We start from the raw sequence: 6,423 nt of genomic DNA on the forward strand, positions 1-6,423 counted from the left end.
TCTCTCGCGTTATCCCAATTCCGCGACGAGCTACGCCACTGGTAGTGGCCGTGGCGTAGAGGATTCACCTGGCAATTTACGCCTCATTATACAGGGTTACGCTAACAAGGCGCGCGGTCTGGAGAGGAAGGTGGCGCGCGTTTACGTTGAAATTGCGGACACCAAGGTCCACGATGACTCCGTAAACTCTCCGCCACGAGAGGACGTCGCACGTTCGCGGCAAGATACGACCGCGTATGGCCGCGATTAATTCGTCAGGTTATGGGGGTCCCCGCCTCTTTTATTCCCCCAACATTGGAGAGGTGAGTGTGGATGAGTTCACGCTGCGACGAACGACACACCGAAATTGCTCGACACGGCCGGCCGAGAACAGGCCGAGGGGACATTATGGCCACGCAACGTGGAATCCGCAAAAAAGAAATTTCGGCCACGCTCCAAACAGTTTCGGCCCTCGTTTGCCTTTCTCGGCACCGTGTCCCTCTCGTTTTTATTCCCAACCGTCGTTGCACGGATCACTTCACCTTCGATAGTCGTATTGAAATTTCGGGACCAACAACGGATAGAGGGATTCCAATTTTGGATAAATGGAGTAAGTGACTTTAAGCTGAATTTATTTATTTATTTATTCGTCTTCATTTCCAATAACTACTTCGAAAATAGAAAATTCTATTCTAAATCAAAAAAAAAAGAAAAATTAAAAATTCAAATACCTACTTCTTTGCTATACAGCTAGCTCTCTCTCTCTCTCTCTCCGTCTCTCGACTTTCCCCAATTTCACCGAGAACCCAACTCTAAAATCTCGATCTCGTCCCACATTGCCGCGGATCCAACCTCCTTCCATCGAATCCGATTCCAGCCCACGCCGGTTATCGTCCTCGAAACATTTCTGCTTATTCGAAACGGTGCGCACGCGGCCGATAGCGTTCCGCGTGGAACAACGCAGCCGGGTCGATTCGGGTTGAACTTTTCGCGAGAGCCACTCTTCAAAAGTCACGACTCGGTCCGGTGAACACGAGTGGGCAGCGAGTCGAGTCCGGCAATCCGCAGGCGGGTGGCCTGTGGACGTGACTTTATGCGATGCAATGCTCTCTCTCTCTCTTTCACTCGTTCTTTGTCCCCCTCTCTTCGTCTCTCCGTCTCTGTCTGGCTGCCCTGTTGACGAGAGAAACCGAATACAATAGAGTGGCATCGTCGAGGGCACGAAAGGGAACGAACGTTTTCTCCTCCGGCCTGCTGTTCGCGATTGATGATCGCGATTCAATTCCGAGAAGATCGGTATAGGACGCGTGGGGGATCTGTTAAATGTGATTGATAATCGGCGTTTGTTCGCGGCTATCAGAGACATCGTTACGATCGCGGCCCGTTCAGGCAAATATAACAATGGTAATTGGAATCGTGTCGATCCTTGTCCAATTTCAATCGCGTGTGTTCTATAACCGTTTGAAGTATATAGTACAATAATAAGTGCAAGGTGATTAAAATAATCGAGATGGATCGGCGATGGAGAAGATTCTATAGTATAATCGTAGCTTCCTCCTCCACTCATCAATTCATCGACAACTGATCATCCAAACTGGCATTGATCAAAAGTATCCCATATGAGTACATGATTCGGATAAAAAGAAGTGGAGGAGAAGGAGAAGAAGTTTCCATCCAGTTTCAAAAAGAAATTTCACGATTAAAAACACTTCCTGCAGCTTCCAGCAGGCATCAACCCTTACACAGGTTCGAACAAATTTCATCGAACGCGATATGATCGGGCCCCATTAACAGAGTGGCTGAGTTTGCCTCGGATTTACGCCCCCGGACCTCGTGTCGTTCTCGGAAGTCGGGTCCTCCCCTTCCTTCTCCCCCATTTCAGCGTCCCAATTAAGGGAAGCCACGGGACGAATCGAGCTGGAATCTCGAGGCAGAAGCGCTCTACGTGACGCTTGCGGATCGGAATCGTGCTCGTGGATCCGTCACAACAGGATTATTTTTCTGATAGATAGATCTGTGGACGCGTGGAAATCGATTTCGATTGCTTGGAAGGATGGAAACCACGTTGGTGGTCCAGTGTCGGTCAGTGATGAAGAAATGATCGAGTGAACGAATGAGGATCGAAAGAGGAGAGGTTCTTTTGGAATTTTAGCCGGAAAATCGTGATCTAAAGATAAAATTGAGTAGTTCTCTGGGTGTTTTTACATGGAAGAAGTAGAGGACAGAAGTGGAAGGATAAAGCGAGCTCCTATTATCCTAGTGGATATTTAGGTCGAGGAAGAGGTAGATACTATTGAAAAGATAAGAATCTTGTTGGATGATTAATTGGAAGGGCTGCTTCGAATTGTTTAGAATATTTTAAGAGTCTGATGTTGAATATTTATAAGATTCTATCTTGAATTCTCTTTGAAAGCTTATTACGAAGAACAAAAATTGATAAATTTATTTAAATAAATTTGATGAAGTACATCCCTGAGTTGAAAAAGTAATCTCATCGTTTAATACAGCCAACGAATATAACATAAATAGAAAAAGATTGAACTTATCCTTCGGAGAACGTTTTTTCGTCTCTCGCTTCATACTCGATTGACACTTCAATTACCAAAGTAGAAATTTGCATCTTCCCACCGATAAATCATCCCCATCCCCTGCGGTCAAATTTTCAAATTGACAAAGGATAAAGTGATCGCAATTATCATCGATTAAAAAAGAAAAATTCGTCCCCGCTGCTCGATTTCGAGGAGCGGCCGTTGGAAATATCGCCCTTATCGCTCGATATAACTCATCGTTGGACACCGAGAAACACCGTATTTGATCCATTTCAACGACGACGACGACAAAGACGACGACAAAGACGACGACAACGCGTTGTGCCCGCGGGATGATTTGTGGCGCGACGATTCCTCGTTTTCTAATGCCGCTGCCTCGGAGTTGGGCGATAAATTAACGGCGATACAGGCCGCGATAAACGCGAGAACTCGATCGCCTCGCGAGAATGAATTGCAGGCGCGTGTTCTTCGTGGAAAACGAAGAAGGATGGGGCGCAGGTGTAAACGGCGATAGGCGTAGGAAACTGGAGAACGCGAAATTCGTCAGTAAATCTCTCAACCACGGGGGGGAGGGGGAAGAGAAAGGTTCCAATATCGATGTCAGCAATTATAAATAGCCGTTCAAAGGCGGGAAGACAGAAGTGTCGGTCAGTTGTTGACATTCTACCTGCGCGAACGAAGGCAAGGAACGTTGGTGTGGAAGCGACTCGTGAATTGAGAACGAGTTAATTTGGAGAAGTGTTGGAAGATTAATTGCATCGCTCTCTTGTTCCCCTCCTTGTATTGTTGTACAGCAGTAAAGAGGTGATTAAAGAGTTCGAGGCAATATCGGTTCTTTGTAAAGGGTGAAAGGAGGAAGAATGTCTACCTTGCTCCTTTTCCCCCGTAATTATAATTGTATCCTAAGATCTATGATCGATAATTTTCCCCGATCGAAAGCAATATAAATTATTCTCTTATTTGAATAACAAATTTAATTTAGTCAGTTATAATAATTCATTATAATCAAAATCATATCGAGACAGATCCAATAAATATATATATATATATACACACATACATACACACACCTATAAAAAAATGATTCATAAACCGTATCAAGAAATAATTTCCTAATTGCATAATCGATAAATTTTGTATAGAGAGAAAGAGAGAGAGAGAGAGAAAGAGAATGTTCTTTTGCTCCACCCTTATTGGCCACCGAGTAAAACGGCAGAGGGTAGGATTTGCCGAAATAAAAAGGGGGCATCTGTGAAATCTGAAATTATGCAGATCGCCGCCCGTAACCCGGAATTTTGATGGCTATGTGCTCCAGATTAATATTAATTTAATTCCTTACTCACGGCTATAAGGGCAGCCGGACGTTCGCTCTTGCACGTTCAAAGGGATTCCTTTCCTTTTTTTTTTTTACAAGCAGACTAATGATTAAGAGCGTGGAACTCGGGCATGCCTCGCTTCTGTTATTACGGCTCGGTTCGTGTACGATTGTCTTACCTCTCCAAAATGTTCTCCCTTGATCCCTTGAACGAACCGGGTTATTAAAATTTTATCCAGGGTATCTATCGCGTCGTGGTTGTAATTAAAACGTACCTACGTCAACGATCATTTTAGATACAAAGAGCATACGAATTTTCAGGGAACAGAGGAGATTCGAGAAATAAGATGTAAAGCAAAGTTTTTTATTAGAGTATATCCGAAAAGATAAGATCGAGTTTTCTTTCTTTTGAATATTCATTGCTTCAACGAAGATCGTCCTTCTGACATTCCATTTACCAGAGATTCTAGATATGTACGAATTTTAATCTTCATGGAGCTTCGAGTTCTCATTGTTAGCATTAATTTATAGTAGTATTTTTTAATTTCCTTTTGGAAGAGTTAATTCCGTAGGTTGTCAAAAGTATAATTAGTCAAGGAACTTACGAGTGTCGTAATTGAGTTATAAGAGGCTTATTGCTTTCGGTTCATTCGGTATCTTCGTTAAGAGGAAAGAAAAAGAGAGAGAGAGAGAGAACTATATTTCTTAGATGCAAAGCTGCGCCTGAATCCTGTTCGCCTGTTCACCAGCGATGTATTTTGTGAAAACCATAAACGAGATAGACATTTTTATCGAACTTGGACATTTCACGTTTTAAAATACTATTCTCAAAACATGCTTCTTACTTTTCCTACAATTTATCATGCATTTTTATATGTTTCATGATATATCTTCTGCAATATGCATACGTATCTAATTTTGCTAACCTAATATAAACTAATCCTACCTTCCTAACCATATACTACTACTACTACTATTACTATTACTACTATTACTACTATTACTACTAACTAGATAAGTACAATGTAGGAAGACTTTAAAATAAAGTAGAAAAGCAGTAAATATGAAGCAAATAAATAATAATATCTCGATTGACCTAAACCACTTGCATTAGTTCACATGATTGACCTATACCACTTTTTTTCTTTGATTCAAATTTCCATTCCCACACAATTGTACCGCATCACAACACGTCAATATCCAAATCATTAAATACGCAACATTTGGAAGAAACAGTTTCAATACCCCACCCTAAACCTCTCAGCTCCTCATCATCGAAGGAATGGACCCCACGTTCCTCCGTTTCCTTTAATTAAAAGCAAATCGGTACCCCTTCATTATCCCCGATAATCAAGACGGCTCGGTAATTAAACAAACCCGCGTTCCCTTCCCTCGCTTTCTCACTCTACAGTCGGTTTAATGGCCGGTGTATCTGATTGGTCGAAAGCGTGAAAGTGCGTATGCACGTCGACGAGCCGGTGCGATATCTGCAACGTGACAGTGAACGTTTTCTCCGCGTGTGACCCCACAGCACGCACCTGCCTGACCTCTGCCCGACCGACCACGTGCACTCGGCTTGCTAACGTGATGCACGCTGCCCACGCGCCTCCACGCAACGCTTATGCAATTTCTGGAATCTCTTCTGGAGAGCGTGCAAAAGGCGTTGCGTAGGATACCCGTGGTGATAAAACGCGCGATGATCGAGACGATCCTCTCGATACTCGCGGATAAATCGCGAGTTCTGCATACATTTGATAATCGTGATAATGGAGATTGGAGAAAGTGTGTGGATAATTCGAGATAATAATGGTAATAAGCAAGTAAAAAAATTTTGTATAATTTCTGATAAATTATAAAACGATCGAGAAAATATTCTGTTGTTGTTTCTTCTATATATACCGTAATTGCAACGGCGAGTTATAAAGTAACGGATGGAATTCTGATAATTTTCTTCTGAAAGTTTCCCCTCCCCCTTTAAGTTCCAAGAGAGGAGAATTATTTTAGTATCGATTACTTTAATAATAAATTGGGAAATTAAAAAAAGTAATCTGTTCAAAGAATGCTCCAGTGCAAACCGCACGGTGCATTCTTCGCTGTGAAATCGGTAAACACAGTAATAGCAGCGGGGGATAATATAGCTGCAAACGCAGAAAAGTGTAAAAGTGTACATTGGCAAGAGATCGAGATCCTTATTCGAAAGGAACAATTTTCACCCGTGATTGCTCGCATTATCCGATCGAAAGTTGGTCCCTTCTTACCCCTGGAGCACTTCTTCCCGATCGATCGGGCACCGATGAAAATTAGGGCGGAGTGCAGAAAGAAGACCCCGAGGTGGGGTCAGAAATTCAGAAATAGTCGATTCCGCGTGATTACAGGTTCGATTAAAGCGGCGGTCGGTCGAAGAGGAATGATGGTATTACCTGCGTAGCTCGTAAAAATCATGGAAACCAAGGGGATTCCCTGGGCATGGGCAAACAGCAGACTTTATGGTGATTGAAATTTTACGGAACATGCCCGACCACGAAGTGTAAATCTCGGCGCGAAGGCGATATTATTAAACGTTTCGTTGTAATTAACAGG

Source organism: Apis cerana, linkage group LG13 (genome assembly GCF_029169275.1).
Source record: "Apis cerana isolate GH-2021 linkage group LG13, AcerK_1.0, whole genome shotgun sequence".
NCBI classification, from domain to species: Eukaryota; Metazoa; Arthropoda; class Insecta; order Hymenoptera; family Apidae; genus Apis; species Apis cerana.